This window comes from Dipodomys merriami, unplaced genomic scaffold (assembly GCF_024711535.1).
Source record: "Dipodomys merriami isolate MVZ:Mamm:240054 unplaced genomic scaffold, mDipMer1.0.p SCAF_2296, whole genome shotgun sequence".
In the NCBI taxonomy this organism is placed as follows: domain Eukaryota; kingdom Metazoa; phylum Chordata; class Mammalia; order Rodentia; family Heteromyidae; genus Dipodomys; species Dipodomys merriami.
This window is the reverse complement of record NW_027203711.1, coordinates 31,215-51,129: the sequence shown is the minus strand read 5'-3', so window position 1 is coordinate 51,129 and position 19,915 is coordinate 31,215. Positions and strand designations below refer to the sequence as shown.

The 19,915-nt window shown below is 41.7% G+C and overlaps 1 long non-coding RNA gene across 1 annotated transcript; it reads right to left on the bottom strand.

The window, feature by feature from the left end:
• Nucleotides 1–1,742: 1,742 nt before the first annotated feature.
• On the bottom strand, nucleotides 1,743–5,074 carry LOC138835117 (uncharacterized). The gene is made up of 2 exons (XR_011374445.1): nucleotides 4,760–5,074; nucleotides 1,743–4,361 (listed from the first exon to the last, which is right to left on the bottom strand). It is a non-coding gene; the product is annotated as an uncharacterized lncRNA (long non-coding RNA).
• Between the last annotated feature and the right edge of the window lie 14,841 nt (nucleotides 5,075–19,915).

Here is a 19,915-nt window from a genome sequence, read left to right as displayed (position 1 = left end):
AAGAAAAAAACATTTGAATACATATCTAAGGGTTCATTTTCCTAACATCACATTATCTGACCTTTCCTGCTTGACTCATACATATACTAGATATTGCAAATAAGGGAAACCATGGGACCTATGTTTCTTTGGGCTTGGCTTACTTCACTTAATATAATTATTTCCAAGCCTTTATAGGAGAAACCCTAGGCCTCCTTGGCTCAGGCCGAAATTTTCTTAATAGAGAACTGGAAACACAACAAATCAAAGAAAGTTTGGACAAATGGGATTGCAAGAAGTTGCAGAGCTTCTTCATGGCAAAGGACATAGCTAGCAAAATCAATAGAAAGCCCACAGATTGGGAGAAGATCTTCACTAGCCATACAATGGACAAGGGTCTCATATCTAAAATATAGTTAGAACTCAAAAAATTAAATCCCCAAACAACAAATCCTCAAAGAAACAACTGCCCAATAAATAAGTAGGCTAAAGACTTGAAGGGAAACTTCTCTGAAGAAGAAAGAAGCATGGCCAATAGACACATGAAGAAATGCTCAACCTCCCTAGCCATAAAAGAAATCCAAATCAAAACAACATTGAGATACCACCTCACCACAGTTACAATGGCTATAAGAACTCTAACAACAACAGATGCTGGAGGGGATGTGGACAGAAGGGAACCTTACTTGATTGTTAGTGGAAGTGTAAACATGTTCAACCACTTTGGAAAGCAGTATGGAGGTTCCTGAAAAGACTTCACATAGAACTCCCCTATGACCCAGCAACCCCACTTTTACAAACAAGAGCTTATCTTAAGCCTTGCTAACTATTTACTCCACCTCTCGATCCCCACCACCTGCCTAACTAGGGCTTGAACTTATGACCTGAGTGCTGTCCCTCAGCTTACTCATTCAAGGATAACACTCTACCCCTTGGCCCACAGCTCCAATTCAAGCTTTCTGTGGTTAATTAGATATGAGTCTCATAGATTTTCCTGCTCAGTCTGGTGTCATACATGTCATATCTTAGCCTCCTGAGTATCTAAGATTGCAGGCATGAGCCACTGCCACCCAGTTACAAAGTCCTATTCATGACAGTGCCCATATAGAGATGTTGTTTAAACAACCGCAGATGGGAGCCGTTAAGTCTGAAACTTCAGGTGTTCATTGGGAATGATCCCTCATGCAGTGGACATGGGGATCTGGCCCTACTCATTGCCTCAAATCCCAGACCCAATGGGCAGCAAGAGGCTTGGGAGTTTACCACTGAAGTCACAAGTGTCTGTGTGAGAAGCCCTATGTGTTCCTGGCTTGTGCAGTTCCTGAGGTGTGAAGGGGAAGTAGACCCAGAATGTGGAAAGGAGTTAAACATGCTGTGGCCAGGCATGTGATCCTGGGATGGACACAGGGTCAGTAAGTCCAGTGGACACAACCTGAATGTCCTTAGCATGGCTGTTGGGCACGGTCTATGGTACCAAACTGTCAGCTGACAGCACTGTCCCCTCAGAAGTGTGGCCCAAGGAACACAACTCAGGAAGAGTAGGGATGGAATGGAGCTATTCCCAGGATGCCAGATGGTGTCTTGGAGGCTGAGGTATGTCCATGAATCATGGGTGGCCACTCAGCTGCACACAGGCATGCCCTAGCAAAGCACTTGCCACTATCCCTCCCACCATTGTTACTCCTCTTTTCCTTTCCCAATTGAAGGTGTTATACCCAAGTCCTAGAGATCCTCCAACAACCACTGAGAGACCAGGCAACCCGAACTGCAAAATGCAAGGTTTATTCAACAAGCCAAGGCTTGGGCCTCGTCCCATACCCGCAGAAGGCAAAAAACACAAAATTACAGCAATGCTATGGTTTAGGGACAAGTTCGATTGTGATCGGTCAGGGACCAGGTGTCTGCTTGAACCATCAAGGCAGACAACTCTTGTGGTTAATCTTCTGCTGACTGGGTCGCGAAACCATCTTGTTCTTGGGTGTTCTGCAATCTTTAAAAAACAGTTCTCAAAAATTTTGCACAAACATGTTATTATTCAGCTCATTTTTGCAACCTTTGCAACATTAACTCAGAACAGGAATTAGAGACTGACACAAGTCAACTTTAGAAGCTGTCACAATATGGCTTTAGTTTGGTTCTTACATTCCCCCCTTGAGTTTTGGCACAGTTATCAATCTTGATGACATTACATCTCAGTTTCAACATCAGATGTGTTTACAGGAGTATAGGTGTGTTGTACCATTAATTGTATTGTAACAATCTGTTTAGCAAGCAAGGCCCAACAGTAAGCAATAGCAGTAATATAAGCAAGGGTCCAATTAATGTAGAAATTAAGGTAGTTAACTAAGGAGAAAAATTAAACCATGATTCAAACGATCCTTGTCCAGCCTCTTACTTTTTCTTTCATTCTTCTAATCCTTCCCTAACTTTTGCCATGTTATTTTTTACTACCCCTGAGTGATTTACATAAAAACAGCATTCTTCTCCTAATGCAACTCATAGTCCACCTTGTTGTAAAAATAGTAAGTCTAGTCCTCTTCTATTCTGTAAGGCCACCTCTGTTAAAGAGGTTAAAGAATCTTGCAAGTGGGAAATTGAGCTTTCTATTCTTTTAATCTCATCTACTGATTCCCTCATGGCTGAATAATGCTGTTCCTGTCTTGTTAAAGCCGCTATTCCTGATCCTAACCCTCCAATGCTTGCACCTAACAGCAGGCTAATTGTAATAGCTGTGAAAGGCTCTCATTTATATCTATCTTTCTTAAATTTTGGAGCTTCATATAAACCTAAAAATTCCTCATTACTATGGTAAAAAAAAAGTCTTGGTAACAATCTTATCATCACACAATATTCCCCTGCATTCATTATAACTTATATGCACACAACTAGTTAGTCCAGATTGATTATACACCCACCATGTATTGCTAGGAGGGATCAAATATTTCATCTGTTCATTCCCCTTCTCAGGCTGTTTTATGATTTTGTTGGTTATCCAGTTCATATCCTGAGGTACTTCACCTATGCAGATCCCTTGACCTGTAACTCAGCCCATTGTTAATCCAACTTGACTAGTCCATCTGCACTCATTTTGGTTCACAGACCTCGTTACATTACCTACCACTGCTATCCCCTCATAATAAGGTGGAACAGTGTCATAGCATAGCCAACAAGAGTTAGTTAATTCTGAGGTAGAGGCATTTAATAATGCAAAGGAACCTATAACCAATTCTATTCGTGGATTTTTAGGCAATGCTAGTACTAGGTCCACTGGTTCTACTTTTCTGGGGGTGGCTGCCCTACTAATGTAGTGTGTTACTCTGTAACTATAGGGTAGTTACGTTTTCAGGTTGGGGTGGTGCAGGTGGGGCTTTCTCAGGCCGAATAGGCTGAATAACCTGGTTAGGGCCCACTGGGGCGATTCTAATGACTTCTTGTCTAAGGTTTATTCTGAAAATTAATCATGGTCATAATCATCCTTATGTAGCCTCAGTCCCCATGTCCTTCCTTGGGCCCAACCAAAATTGTTTCCCTTTCTCAGTAAACGTAATAGTTAGAGGATTACACCGGAATTCTTTGCACGGTCCATCTAGAATTGCTCCACAATTTTTTTCACCCTGATAGGTCCATTTTCTAGCCATAGTAATAAGGTCCCAGTTAGAGGACGGCTTCCAATGTCCATCTCCTGTGGTTTCACAACCCCATTCTTTGCAAAAATAGTCTTGTTCATAACCACACCTTTTTGCAAGATCTGGGCTCCTCCCATCCCTAGGACAGACATAGATAGGCCATCTCCCTAAGTAATATCTTCTGGCTGGGGTTGCACATCCTCCTGGCCTGTTGTCTAGTCCATGTGAGTTACAATGTCTTTTTGTTGCTGTACGAGTTGTTTGGCCATTGCATTCAGGCAGTTTGCTAGGGTCATAATGGTAGGGAATATCCCAACTCCCAATTGCTAAATCACATAAGTCTATTGTTAAGTCTGGCCACCAGGTATTAAGTGGGGCTTCTGTTGTTGCCACAGGGATAGGTTTGCCCATTTAGGATTCACCAGCCAACATAGTTGGTAAGGGGCAGAAGGGTTAATTCCCTTTACCACAGTGCTTATCAATAGTAGAATCAGTCCTTGGACAATCTTCTGATCTTCAATTTTAGTGGGTTGCTTGGGTGAGGCACACCCTCCATGCTGACACTGAAGATGCTGCTGGTCCTCCTCCTCAGGATTGAAGGGATCAGCTGGCTTGGCATGGGTGTGGTGGATCCATGCAGTTACTCCGTCCACCTTTAAAGCTGTAGGAGTGGTCAGAATCACCATGTATGGCCCTTTCCACCTGGGCTCCAGTGTCCTTGGGTGATGCCTTCTGACCAGGACTCAGTCCCCAGGCCTGAAAGAGTGAGGAGTGGGTATAGAAGCAGATTCATAAATGGCTTTTATCTTAGGACAGATTTCTCCTTGCACCTTCTGCAAGGACGGAACAGTGGTTATTAAGTCTCCATTACCTAGCTCAGCCAATAATTCTGATTGGAGACTAAGGATCATTGGAGGTGGATTGCCAATCATGATCTCAAAGGGAGTCAATCCTAACTGGTAAGGAGAGTTCCTAACTCTGAACAGGGCCAAGGGAGGAAGGGTCACCCAGTCTGCGCCAGTCTCCAAGGCTAATTTAGTCAAGGTCTCTTTTAGTGTCCGATTCATTCTTTCAACCTGTCCTGAACTCTGGGGTCTATAAGCACAGTGCAATTTCCAATCTGTCCCCAGTGCAGTGGCTATTCCCTGACTTACCTTGGATACAAAGGCTGTTCCATTGTCCGACCGTATTACTGCAGGAAACCCATATCTTGGGAGAATTTCCTCTACAATCTTCTTGGTCACTATTCCCGCAGTCTCTTGCTTGGTTCGGAAAGCCTCAGTCCATCCTGAAAAGATGTCTACAAACACTAGTAAATACTTATAACCAAACTTTCCTTTCTTAAGTTCAGTGAAAGCCACTTCCCTGGCCTAGTCACCCTTATTCGGCTTCCATTAACTTCCTCTCCCCTTCTGGCATTAGTTAGCTGACATGCTCTACATTTTTTAACAATGTCTTCTATTAGTCCATTTCCTTCTCTTATCTTGATTTTCGAGCCTCTTAGCAAGTCCTGCATCCTCCTGGTTCCCATGTGTGAGGCATGGAGAATTCTTTTTAACATCTGTAGTCCTAGAACTCGGAGAATTAAAAATTTTGCGTGAGCTAGGTGCCACCATCCATCTAGTTTTGGGGCCATAGGAAGGAAGTTTTGATGCCCATTCCTCTGCCTTTACTGGTAGCATTCTAGGTCCAGGATGTATGTGTCTGGCCACCAAGGTGATTAATTTTCCAGCTGCTGCTTGTCTAGCAGTCTGATCGGCCAATCTGTTGCCTTTCGCTGTGTTGGTGTCCCCTTTTTGATGCCCTGGACAGTGCATGATGGCCAGCTGTACTGGCTCCCACACAACTCTAAGCAGTCCCAAAAATCTCTTCCTTATTTTTAATAGATTTTCCCTCTGCTTTTAGCAGGCCTCTTTCTTGATATATAGTTCCCTGTATATGGGTTGTTGCAAAAGCATACCGACTGTCTGTGTAGACATTCATTCTTTTCCGTCCAGCCACGTTTAAGGCTTTTGTTAATGCTACTAGCTCCACTCACTGGGCTGAGGTCCCTCTGGGCAATGCTTCGGCCCATACTGCCTGATCTTCCGTGGTCACTGCAGCTCCCGCATATCTGTGTCCATCCCTGATGAAACTGCTTCCATCGGTGTACCGGGTCAGGTCAGGATTCTGCAGTGGTTGGTCTTGTAGGTCTGCTCTGGTCCCATGGACATGAGCTAGTATTTCCTCACATTGATGTAGCGGCTGCTCGTAGTCAGGATCTTGCAGTAGAGTAGCTGGGTTGAGGGAAGTTGGCATGCAAAAGGTTAAGTGTCCTGAGTTGAGCAGGAAAGCCTGATAATGGGTCATCGTCTCATTGCTTACCCATCTATCAGGTGGTTGCTTAAGAACTCCTTCCAGAGCATGGGGAGTGGCCACAGTCAGGGGCTGTCCCAGCGTTATTTTTGTGGCATCTTTAACCAGGAGAGCCACTGCTGTTATTATTCTTAAGCATGGTGGCCATCCAGTTGCCACAGTGTCCAGCCTTTTTGATAAATAGGATACAGGCCTTTTCCATGGTCCCAGCTTCTGGGTTAGCACTCCCTTAGCCACTCCCTCCTTTTCATCCACAAAAAAGGGTAAAAGGTTTATATACATCTGGCAAGGCCAATGCTAGGGCCTGCAAGAGGAGTCGTTTCCGAAGTTCAAAGGCCTGCTGTTGTGCATCAATCCAAATAAAGTTATTTTCTTTTAGTTTTGTGGCCTCATACAGGGGATGGGCTATTTCTGCAAAGCCTGGTATCCAGTCTGCAGAATCCTGCAGTCCCCAGAAACTCCCTCACTTGCTTTGGAGTTTTTGGAGAGGGTATCTTTAACACAGTCTCTTTCCTTGCCTCAGTCAGCCACCTCTGCCCATCTCTGAGGATATATCCCAAATACTGTATTTCTGGTTTACAAAGCTGGGCTTTCTTAGCCGATGCCCGATACCCCAGCCCTTCCAGAGTTTGTAACAGATTGGCAGTTCCTTCTCTGCATTCTAATTTGGTCTTAGTGGCTATCAGTAGATCATCAACATACTGCAACAGACTCACCCCTGGGTTCCTTTCCTGATACTCATGTAGGTTTTCATGAAGTGCTTCATCAGAGTAGGGAAATTTTTGAATCCCTGGGGAAGTCTAGTCCAGATTAGCTGTCCACTGATGCCTCCCTCAGGATCATACCACTCAAATGCAAACAATACCTGTCTTTTCAGGGCCAGGGGAAGGCTGAAAAAGGCATCTTTTAAGTCCAGGACTGAATACCATTTCCTATCCAGAGGTAAGGAACTCAGCAAAGTATAAGGATTTGGCACAGTTGAATGAATGTCCATTACTCTTTTATTTACTTCTCTCATGTCCTGAACTGGCCTATAATTGGAGCTGTTGGGCTTCTGAACGCGCAGTAAAGGTGTGTTTCTGGCTGATTGCGTCTGTATGACTCCTTTTATCAACCTGCGTATATGTGGAATTATGACTTTTCAGGCATCAATGGACATAGGATACTGCTTTATTTAAACTGGGTCTGCTCCTGATTTCAGCACTTTGGGGGACTCTGTATGACATCTGGATAAGGACTAAATCTAGAACTCATTTGAGCAAATCTGTTCTGATTCTGGAGGTGTCCAGAGGTCAGACTACAGATGAATGCCCACCATTATGAATATTATCCATGTTGACCCCATTATCATTGGACTGCAAATATAATATCCAGTGCCTCAGGCAAATGGAAATCTCTTGGAGGAGTGGTCAGTTGGAGCCTCCTATTTTCCCCCAAACACTCATCATTTTGGTCATCCCAACATGTGAGAATAAATGTGCTCATTTATTCTACAATTCGATCTGAAATAGCTATTACCTGCCAGGATCCAGACTCCATTCCCGTATCCTCCTCCTTGCCTCCATGACATGAATCTCTTCTTGTGTAAAACTGCCTCTCTGTGCCTGTATGGAAATTGGAGATTGTAAGGGTTTATGTATAAAACTTAAAGGGGTGAAAGGATCCAAGAGTTGGCATATAAAACACAATTGTTAGGCATCAGTGGCTAACATCTGTAATCCTAGCTATGCAGGAGGCAGAGATATTGAGGGTCATGGTTCAAAGCCAGTCTAAGCCAAAAATTAGAGAGAATCTTATCTCCAATGCACCAACACAAAGATAGAAGTAGAGGTCTGCCTTAAGTGGTAGAACACCAGCTTTGAGCAAAAGAGCTAAAGGACAGTAAGCAGACCCTGAGATCAAGCTCCAGGATCAGCAAAAAAAAGGTTGAAAAATTTCATAATAAAAAATACTTGGGGGAAAAAAGAAGAAAAACCATTCCACACGTCTTCCCTAACTTAGGGGAGTTGTGCCCCAAACCATGCTGACAATTGATTCTGAAGCATGAATAAAAACAAGAACTCAGAGTAGATAAGGAAACCTGAGGTTGCTGAGACTCTAGCATTTCTTTCCTTCTGTCTTATTTTTTTTGTCATCGTGGGGTTTCAACTCTGAACCTGGGTGCTGTCCCTCAGCTTTTCAGCTCAAGGCAAGCGCTCTACCACTTGAGCCACAGCACCACTTCTGGTTTTCTGAGTAGTTTATTGGAGATAAGAGTCTCAAGGACTTTCCTGCCTGGGCTGGCTTTGAACTGAGATCCTCAGATCTCAGCCACCTGAGTAGCTAGGATTACAGGTGTGAACCACCAGCGCTGGGCTTCGCATTTTTTTCTAATTGGAATACCAAAGCAGAGATAGCCACATTTTCTAGCAAGATATGAGAAATTGTTTTCTGCAGAACCCAAACATCTCACAGAGAAAAGACTTCAAGAAGAAAATACCCCTCAGAATTCTCCTAAGTCAGCCCAACCAATCATCATAAAATGCAAACATACATGCACACAAAAAGGTCTGGATGAACCCTGTCATTGGTACCCATGCTTAAATGAAAGCAGACAACCAAAGAAGATTGATGTAAGAGAAAAGAACGACAACAGAAAAAGAGAAGATAGGAAACATACTTTGGAGGTGTCAGAGGTGAGAGGAGAGAGGAACAAATGCTATTCAGGAAGATGAAAAACTGAAAGAGAAAAACAAAATCTGTCCTTAGCCTGTGAGAGAGAGCAGCCAGAGACACTGAATCCATAAAGTTAAAATATGATTCTATTAAAAGAGTCATAACAAAGCTGAAAGAACTCTTGGAAAATAAGGATGTGATTGGAGAAATAAAAACCTAAGGATCATAAGACAGAGTAGAAGATAATCTATCAAATATAAATACATAAAAGACTAAACAATGGATAACAAGGAAGAAAATACTAGAAACACAGATAATCCATCCAGAAATTCCAGCACCTGTGTAACAGGAAGTCTGATACAGAAATGAGGGAAGAATAGAAAGGCAGTAATCACAGAATATTTTCTAATTCTTTCCTATAAGGAAATAACCTGAGTTTCCACAGTGAGAGGCTCAGCACAAGCTGAGCTATAATTACAAGCTCACGCCTGTAATCCTAGGTACTCAGGAGGCTGAGATCTGAGGATCATTGTTCAAAGCCAACCTAGTCAGCAAAGTCCCTGTCAGCCTCTTATCTCTAAAACTCAAAAACCTCAGAAGTGGTGCTGTGGCTCAAGTGGTAGAGCACTAGCTGTGAGCACAAAAAGGTTCTGGGACAGTGTCCAGGCCCTGAGCTCAAGCCCCACAACAGACAACAACAAAAACAAAGATCAGTACAGGATAAAACAGGCTTAAGTCAAGGCTAGTGCTCAACAATCAATGATCAAAGAAATTTCTCATTTCTCCAGATGAAGAACAAAAGATACAAATGTTGTTTTTGGTGGTGATGGTATTTTTGCTTTTTTTTTTTTTCTTCTGTGAGGTGAGTAAAGAAAGGACCAGAAAGGGAGGAAAGGAGAATAAACAAATGGACTCATGCAATTCAGTAGACACTATCTGGAAAATGACATATAACTTGTGGGGAGGGATGGGAGGGGGAAACAGGGAAAGTAAAGGAAGGGGTGACAGTGTCCAAAAGAAGAAATGTACTCATTACTTGACTTATGAAATGGTAGACCCTCTGTACAACACATTAAAGTTATATTAAAATATATCAACAATAAATTACATTAAATTATATTTAAATTTTTGTATTAAAATTTAAATTATATTAAAATTAAAATCATATTTGAAAAGCTAAAAATTCCCCTAGAGAAAAAAAAAACACTTGAATACATACCAATGCTCACTCAATAGAACTTCATGAAACTTTAAAGAAAATGAAACCAGTCCTTTTAAATGAGAAGAGAAAATAATTTTATAACCCAGAGTCCTCTTCCCAAGTTAAAGGTCAATGAAGTGCAGAGATTAAATCAGTGTTATTTCAGAAAACAGTTTTCCTTTCAATGTTTGTTCCTGTGGTGTCTATTCTGAGAAAACTCCCAAAAGAAGCTCTTCACTATGGTCAATAGACACATGAAGAAATGCTCAATTTCTCTAGCCATAAAAGAAGTGTTAATCAAAACAACATTGAGATTCCACCTCACCCCACTTAGAATGGCTAGAATCAAGAAAACCAGTAACAACAGATGTTGGAGGTGATGTGGACAGAAGGGAAGCCCATTGCATTATTAGTGAGAGTGGAAACTTGTTCAACAACTTTTGGAAAGTAGTATGGAAGTTCCTCAAAAGACTCCACATAAAGCTCCCCTATGACCCAGCAATCCCACTTTTGGGCCCCAAATGATCACAAACAAAACTACACTAAAGCTACCAGCACAACTATGTTTATCTCAGCATTATTTAACATAGCTAAGCTATGGAACCAACTCAGATTCCCTCGGTAGATGAATGGATCAAGGAAGCATGGTGTATATATATATATATATATATATATATATATATATATATATATATACACACAATGGAATTCTATGCCTCCATCAGAAAGACTTGGAAAAAAATTATATTAAGTGAAGTCAGGCCCAAAGAAACATAGGTCCCATGGTTTCTCTTATTTGCAATAACTGGTATATGTCTAGGACATGCAGCAAAGGTCAAAAGCTATATACATATGACCATATAAGATGATGTTAAACAAAATGAACCCAAAGATAGACAGTGGGTTTTTTTCTTTCTAGCTATTGTTTTTAACATATTTATAATGTAGTATGTGCTTTTTTTGTTTCTTTGGTCTGTTCCTTCCCCATGGTAAAATCCCTGTTTTATTCTAGTGTCCTACTTCTTGTATATACATTTTTCTAATTTGGGGAGGGGAAGGGAAAAAACAGGTGCTTAAATAGGGATAGAGGTTGGCTCATTGTAACAATGAGATGTACAAGACAATATGTTGAAAACAAACAAACTTTACAACTTCAGGCACGGGGGAGGGGAGTGGGGAGAGGAGTTGGGGAGGTAGGGAAGAAAGGAATGGTAGGGGAAAAACAAAGGAGGGGTAACAATGCTTGATAGGAAATGTACTCATTACCTTACTCATGCAACTGTAACCTCTGTACAGTAACCCCTCTGTACAGTATCTTTACAATAAAAATATATATTAAAAAACAAGCTCTTCACCAAGATGACAAGAGCAAAAAAGCAAGGTGATGGACATGAGGTTTAGTTGGGGAAAAGAAGAGAAGAAATTCACAAAGATGACAACAGGAGAGACCCCAATAGGAGAGTGGACAGAAAATACAGAAACAGGGACATATACAGGTTCAAACAAGTCAGAAACTCAACAGGTCATAGCTCCAAAAATATGTTCTAGAACATTTCCAGAAAGTATGTTCTTGAATGGGTTCTAGAATAGGCACTGGAATAGTTTCCAGGATTGGGTCTGGAATGTATTCTAGAATCTGTTGTACAATGTTTTCTACAATCAGTTGTACACCCAATATGTCTGAAAGTAGTGAAGAGAAATGAGAACACATAACGACAGTATGGTTGATGGAGGCATATTTTAATCTTTAATTTTAATTTTTAATTACATTTAATTTTAAATTACATATGTATATAATTTATACATAAACTTTATGTACACATTTATTTATATATTTATATAATTTTATATAATTTATGTATAAATATACATTGGCATATATTATATTATACCATTATATTATACATATATTACATTATAATTACTTTAAATTATATACATATATATGTATTTATTCACAAATTATATACATATATGTAAAGGCAAGTCCACAGAAAATAAAGTTAGAATCATGTCTTTGTGGCTTAGCAAAGAATGACATTCACCTAAAGTAAGCTTCCAATATTCATGTAATCACCTATGTAGTACCCACAGGAAGGATTCAAAGGATGAAGATGGGATTTGTGCATTAAAGGGGTATTGGGGATGACCAATAACTACTATTTCTCTTTAGTGGAGCATGTGTGCCAGAACTGGGACTTGAACTCGGGGCCTGGACCCTGACCCTGAGCTTTTGTGCTCAAGGCTAGCACTCTACGACTTGAGCCACAGCTCCACTTCTAGCTTTTTGGTGTTTAACAGGAGATAAAGAGTTTCACAGACTGCTTTTCTGCCTGAGTTGATGTTGAACCATGATCCTCAGATCTTCCTTACAGGTGTGAGCCACCGGTGCCCAGCTGACACACACTATTAAAGGTACAAAATTGAAATTGTTGGTTACCATATATATAGTCAATTATCCTTGAAAGAAGTATTTGATTCTGTAAACTTTTATTCAAAATGAAAAACTATCCAGGCACTGGTGGCTCATATATTTAATCCTAGAGACTCAGAAGGCTGAGATCTGAGGATCTTAATCTGAAGCAAAAAGAAGCTGGAAGCGGAGCTGTGGCTCAAGTGGTCGAACTAGCTTTGAGCAAAAGAAGCTCAGGGACAGCACCAGGACAGGCACAAAAAAAAATTAAAACCATATTTAGATGCATGGAACTGAATGCCCTAAATTCAAGACCCAGGTCAGGCACAAAAATATTTTAAACCATATTTAGATGCATGGAACTGAATATGGAGCTTATATATAAACCCCACCATCTAGAGCCAAGTGATTTTTGACCATGCCCAGAAAAGACAAGCAGGCACTGGAAAAGGGACAATCTTTTCAATACATGAGACTGGAGAAATTAGATATCTTCCCTGCAGATGAATAAAATCAGATCCCTATCTCTCAGCAGTTTTAAAAAAAGAAATCAACTCAAATGGATCCATGATTTAAATGAAGATTTGAAACTGTGTGATTATGATGTTTATGTGTAACATTTCAATCAGGTAATACTTTATTTTCCTCATGCATTTTCTTTTGAGACTGGGACTCAATTTGGGTATCTGATGTTTTTGCTCAGCGGCTGGTGCTCTATCACCTGAGCCATGCCTCCAACCCCAAACACGATTGCTTTATGACAATTGCAAATTAGGGACAAGTACTGGGAAAAGCAGACTAGCACATTACTTACAGGAACACACAAAGGATCAAGGCCATCACAAGCCAAGTCCCTATAGAATAATGAGATGAGATTGTTTTTACAATCAAATGACTCTCACTCTCTTACCTTTCCTTCTGGCCTCCTCAATTAGAGCCAAGCAGCTTTTGGTTACATTCATATAGGTAAACTTTCTTCTCTAAAACCTTTTTCTTATTAGACAACTTAAAAAGTAAAAATAATCCAGATGCTGGTGGCTCACACCTATAATCCTAGCTATTCTGGAGGCTGAAATATGAGGATTGAGGTCCAAAGCCAGCCCATGAAGGAATGTATCTGAGACTCTTATCTCCAATAAACCATCAGAAAACAAGAAGTGGTACTGTGGCTCAAAGTGAAAGATAGCTAACCTTGAGCTGAATAGCTCAGGGACAGTTCCCAGGCCCTGAGTTCAAGCCCCAAGACTGTACAAAAAAAAAAGCAAAAATACCTTTTTGAATACACAGATGAACAATTACACTTTCACTAAGCTCCCTTCCAAAAAAGGACAGAATACAAACATACATAGTAGCACAAAAGAATTTTTTTATTGCGAAAATACTGTACAGAGGGGTTACAATTACATGGGCAAAATACTGAATACATTTCTTATTAAGCATTGTAGCCTCCTCCTTTGTTTACCCTTCTCTTCCCATCCTAACTCCCCCCCCAAGTTGTAAAGTTCATTTTCGACATGACAACTTGTACTTCTCATTGTTGCAACAGGTCCACCTGTATCCTTATTTAAACAACTTGTTTTTCCCTTCCCCTCCACAAATTATACCGACATCAAATACAGTGAAAGCAGGATATTCCTTCCACATACTAGAAAATGGGTTTTGCAAGATTGGCCAAAAGAAAGAAAATTGTAAGGAAAAAATAGTCTCATATAGTAGGATGCTACCAGAATATTCAAGCTTCAGAAGACAATATGGAAACAGCTATAAAAATTAAATCACATTTCTGAATCAGCAGTTTCTTCACTAAGCATTTAGCCTAAAGTATGCTAGGAAATTGTAGAGCTGCATATAAAGCAACCAGAAAAGAAAAAGAAAAAGAAAAAAAACACAAGCATCTGTCAATACCAAACGGGGCTAGACACCTGTGGCTCACACCTGTAATTCCAGCTACTTTGGAAGCTGAGATCGGAAGATCAAAGTTTGAAGCCAACCCAGTCAGGAAAGTCTGTGAGATCTTATCTCAAATTAACCAGCAAAAAGTAGAAGTGGAGCTATGGCTCAAGTGGTAATGCTAGGCCCCAGTACTGACACACACACAGAGCCATTGGGTTGCATCATTAAGTATTGCACATCCTTACAATATAATCCTGCACACTCTTTAAAAAGAATAAATTCAACATATCTCACTGGCACAGAAAGGCTTCTAAAATATATGGCTTAGCTAAGAAAATCAAGGTTCTACACAACACCCTCATATTTTTGTACGTGTCCCCAAACTGCTTTCCAGAAAGGAAAAGCTGTCACTTTGGAGAGAGGCTAAAGCTCAGGAGGAAGAACTTTGGTTTGGCTGCTATTTGGTTTTGTGCTGTTGGATGAACTTTGGGCCTCATATATGTTAGACAAATGCTTTACCATCAAGATATACTTCCAGCCCTTGCTTGGTTTCTAAGCCTTTTGAAAGGTTTCATGTCCCACCATAACTAAGGATCATTTATTTATTTTTAAATCACCAATTGTAAAGAGAGAGATCATGCTTGAAAAGCAATGGATTAGTTCTGGCTCTAAGGATGAAAATGACTTTCTGAACTTTTCTTCAAAAATTAGCAACAAGCTGGGTGCCGACAGTCATGCCTATAATCCTAGCTATTCAGGAGGCTGAGATCTGAGAATCCTGAGCAGACAAATCTGGGAGGCTTTTATTTCCAATTAACCAGCATAAGAAAGTACAGGTATGGATAAAGTGGTAGATCACCAGCCATGAGCAACAAAGTTGAACAAGAGCAAGCAGAAGGTTCTAAGTTCAAGCTTTAGTACTGGCATGCGCACGCGGGCACACACACACACACACACACACACACGCACACACACACACACACACGGTTAGCAGCAATCTCAGAACTAAACTTTCAGACTATTGCTGACTACTCTGGAGGAATGGGAGCACTTGTTTCTTCTAATCCTTTAGAAGAGGTCAGGGACTACTGGTTGCTACCAGTAGCTCAGCATCAGCAACTTGTTCAATACATGCAGGAACAAATGGGAGTTGAATGAGGTAATGCCTGACAAACGTGCCAGAAGGAGGTGACCACCCTTCCCCGAGGGAGCTAAGGCCCTCTGTCCCTCTGAGATGTGACCCCTAACCTCTGAATCCTCATTTGGGAAGAAGGTGACTGTCACACTGACTCCTTTTTCTGGCATGATGGATGAGGAGGATCAGAACATAAACGGAAGGCTTCTGCAGTGGTGGCTTCTATTGGCTTTCTGAACACATCGTGCAGCTGGCTGGCTGTCAGGAGCAGGGACCAGCAATTTATGACAATCCCTAAGCAGAAGCAGCCTCTACAATGCTGGTTCAGCAGTAGCCCAGGGACCGGAGCCAAATTTTCACTCTCCTTGAAGCTGTAGCTCCTCTTGCACCAAAGCAGAAGAAGGAAGAGGCCCTGGTCTCTCTCTCTCTCTCTCTCTCTCTCTCTCTCTCTCTCTCTCTCTCTCTCTCTCTCTCTCTCTCTCTCTCTCTCTCTCTCTCTCTCTCTCTCTCTCTCTCTCTCTCTCTTGGGACCTGAATATATCACTGTTGTTGAGATGATGTAGACCTAGGCAACCCAGATAGCTTCACCAGGCCCAGCCCTGCCAAGTGACACACAGGGATTTGCGACCCATCTCAAGATGCCATAATTCATGTTGCCAAAAACCAGGCAGAGCTCTGCAGCTGATACAGCAGTCCAGGTAGAACAAGTTTGACTGATGGAGCCCATGAGGCATGAGTCTATTCCCTAGCTTTGCTGTTTGTCAGTGAGTTAATCTTGGACAAGCTGCTTAACATGTGTCTCCATCTCTTAACTATAAAATGACAAGTGTGTGTGTGTGTGTGTGTGTGTGTGTGTGTGTGTGTGCACGCGTGTGTGTGCATCTGACAGTCCTAGAGCTTGAACTCAGGGCCTAGGCACTTCTCCTGAGCTTTTATGCAGCTCAAGGTTGGTGCTGTACATAAAGCTCTTTATTTTTGGTGGTTAATTGGAGATGAGGCTCTCAGATTTGCCTGCCCAAGCTGGCTTCAAACCATGGTCCTCAGATCTCAGCTAGAATTGTAAGTATAAGCCACTGGCCCACAGTTAGGCAATTTTTATAAAAGACAACTGCTTTGATTGTAGGCTTGTTGTGAGAATGGAGGGAGATAGACCATTTGTGGAGGCCACTGTGTAGCAGGCAGTTCAGGAAGTAAAATGGGATCCTATTTATGATCAAAGAGATTGCATCTGGTGATCATATCACACATGGCTTCTTGAAAGGGTAAGGGATTGGGAAGAAGACAGCTAAAACATTCTTCACCAGATGGAGGTGGCCAGGAATGAACGAAAGGAACCATAGAAACAGGAGAAAAGGAAGAAGAGGTAACCAGAGTCGGGCACCAGTGGCACATGTCTGTAATCCTAGCTACTTGGGAGGCTGAGATCTGAGGAGAGATCTGAGATCTCATCATTCAAGGTCAGCCTGGGCAGGAAAATGTATGAGACTCTTTTTGTCAATTAAGCACCAAACACAAACACACACACACACACACTCACACACACACACACACACACACACACACACACACACACACACACACACACACACACACACACACACACACACCGCCCATCCCATAGATGGCTTATTGATGCAATTACATGGTTCAAAGCCAGTGGCACCTGATGGGGAAGAAAAAGACAAAACCAGAAAGGGCAGGATGGCCCCAGCCCTACTCCCTGGGGCCGGCTGTACAAGTGCCAAGTGCCTTTTCCTTGTGAACCACAGGGGCAGATGCGGGCCGGCAAGCAGACAGGACCACAGCCCTGGCAACAGGAGGAAGTGGTAGTTGAGGTTTCCCGGTAGCTCTCTTGATCCTCTCTGGACCTCAGGACCTCTCCTAGGCTCCCCAGTGCTTTCCCTCTCTGCTCTCTGCTTGGCCTGCTCCAGAGGGACAGACAGACAGAAGTTAAAAGAGCAAGGTAAGTTTCCTTTCACCCCTACCCCATCTCCTCATCCCTGTCCAGGGGCAGGGCGTACAGAGGTGGACACACAGGGAATCAAGAGCTCCGGGCTGCTGCCATTGGATCAGTGGGAAACTGGGCTGTTTGCATTTCCAAGTGCTGAATGGCCAGCCACTGTGATGTCCATGTTAATAATTCCTGATGCTTTGTATTCCAGCAAATGTTTAATCACTCACTGATCAATAATCCTCACTAGGCTGTTCTTTTTTCCTTTTTTTAAAGAAACAAATCCCTTTTTACTCTTCAAATCCTTAAATAAAATTAGGCTGCTTTAGCCTTGGATGCGTTATTCCTCAAAGAAGCTGTGTGGTTTCATAACCTCGTTTGGGGTATTTTTAAAGGGACTGCCTAGACACACTTGCTCTTGGTGTCACCTAACTTGTCTCTGCAATTGCTGTGTGTTATAAGCTGGTTTCCTCAGACACTGCTTTCAACACAGATCTACTTTTTTTTCCCTCAAAAGAAGAAAATAATACAAAGTGAAGTTATTTGCCCTAACTAAATCAGTGAGTCTAATCTTTGCATTCCTGGCTTACACTTAAGTCCTTCTGTACAACTTGATTTCTACCTTCCATCTATAATTTCTTTCCAAAAGCATATTGAAAGGAAAACAACTCCATTCCTAGGCCATCTTAAGAAGCTGTACTTCTTTCTTAGAGGCACGGCTGAATGTTTTGGAAAATGCACATGACACATGGAAAGAGACAACGGCTCTGTCCTCACAGGGGATGGACTGGCAGGGGGGTCTCACAATCCACTCCAGGTCCACCAAAGTTCCACAAACAATGGCAACAGAAAGAAACTGCCTTTCATCTGTAGCAGCAACCAAAGCAGCAACTTTCACCAAAGCTAACCCAAGCCAGGGGTGCGTCCCACACACACCAACCACTTCCACAGTTAGCCCATAAGAGCCCCAGCAGCTCACCACAATATTTATTAGAAAAACACATAATTTGTGGTGGAGAAAGAAGAGTCTCTCATACAAAAAAGAAAAGGAAGAAAAGGGGGGGGGGAAGCTCTTTCAAATGCAATTAACCAAAGACATATTTCCTCTGTGTTTGTAAAGATCAATCTATGAGAAGCACAGTTTTGTGTGTGGGGGGGGGGGAGAGAAATGGGTTATCCCCACTAGTTAAGAAAGACAATTAAATTATTGGAGATTACCTTCATCATTAAGGAGAATGAGCTTTATTCATATTTACAGACCTAAGCAGACTTCAGTTTCCAGGTCGCAAATGAATCTCTTCTCGTCTCAGATGCACATGTGGACACTGACATGGGCTGCTATTGAGTTGATTGGATAATAATCTTATTCTCAAGCTCCTGCTGGAAAGAAGAGCTCCAGAGTAGGGCAGGAGGGGGAGGGGGAGATGGGTGAGGGAGGGAGGGAGGGAGGGAGGGAAGCAAGGAAGGAAGGAAAGAAGGGATAAAAAGAAGAATCCAATCATGTATTCTTCCTGGTTGGTAAAAAAAAAAGTAACCCCAGTATCCTGGAAGGATTTCAAACACAGGCAAACAGTGTGCAGGAGGGTGTGTTAACAGCATGCCTTTGTGGTGTGGCCTGCCTGAGACACTCTTAATGAATATTACTTCCTTCCCATTGGCTGTTCCCGCTAGAAACCCAGATCCGTCCCTCCTTTCAGAAGTCAGGAATTCAGCTCCAGCCAAAGTCCAGAAAACATGCTCACACAGGGACAAGGCCCCACCATCGATCCATAGCCTTTGAGGTTGTGTCCTACAGTCAACCTGACCAACAGTACATAGGAGTGAATTTTTTCTGCCTTGGGTTGTGTTCCCAGCTTCGTGTCTGTTCTAAACTGAAGGTCCATCAAAGAAAAGAAAAATAGACAGCTTTCTTTAGAGAGAACATGCTGTCGTAAATGCTGGGGAGAAAGAACTTTCTCAATCAGGCTTCCAAAACCAGATATGAAACGTTGTCTATATCTTAAAATCCACCCAGGTGATTTTTAAAAAAAAAACTCTGTGCCAAATTAAAATAAAATCCACAATTAATATGTGTCCTTTTGTGGACTTAAGCTTCATCTCCCTCTGAAATGCCACATACTAACGCACACTTTGAAAAGCTGTTCAGAATCACTTGGAGCAGCAATATCTAAGCAGTATATAAATATGCATTCAGGTGACAGGATGATTAAGTTTTCTTTTTCAAACCATGCTCTTCTCCATAACTTCTCCTGTCTGCTTACTGACAGGAGACTTGATCTTCTCAACATTTTAAAGCAGATTAATTTTTGAGTATCTGAGAAGATATAATTCTTGCTCATAAGAAAAAAAAGCAACAAAAAATTGAAGGTGGGACAGAAGAAATGGAGAAAAATATTTTATTTTAAAAAATAGTAATAATAAAATATTTTGTGGCCCATTCAGTATTTCCCATATATAATTTATTAAAATTAGATCAAATTATGAATATTAAGTGCTCATTTGAACTAAAGTGCTTCCTCTTTCATACATACATGCACACACACACAATTTGTGTTGTATCAGTTTCAGAAGGCAACAGAAACTCTAAGGATACAAAGAAATATGGTGACCCCAGCCTCTAATACAAAGCGAGCTGGGCAGCCCTGAGCTCCTGGATTACTGAAAGGTGTTTCTGTGCACATAACAGCAAGGCCTCCACCTCTCCCTC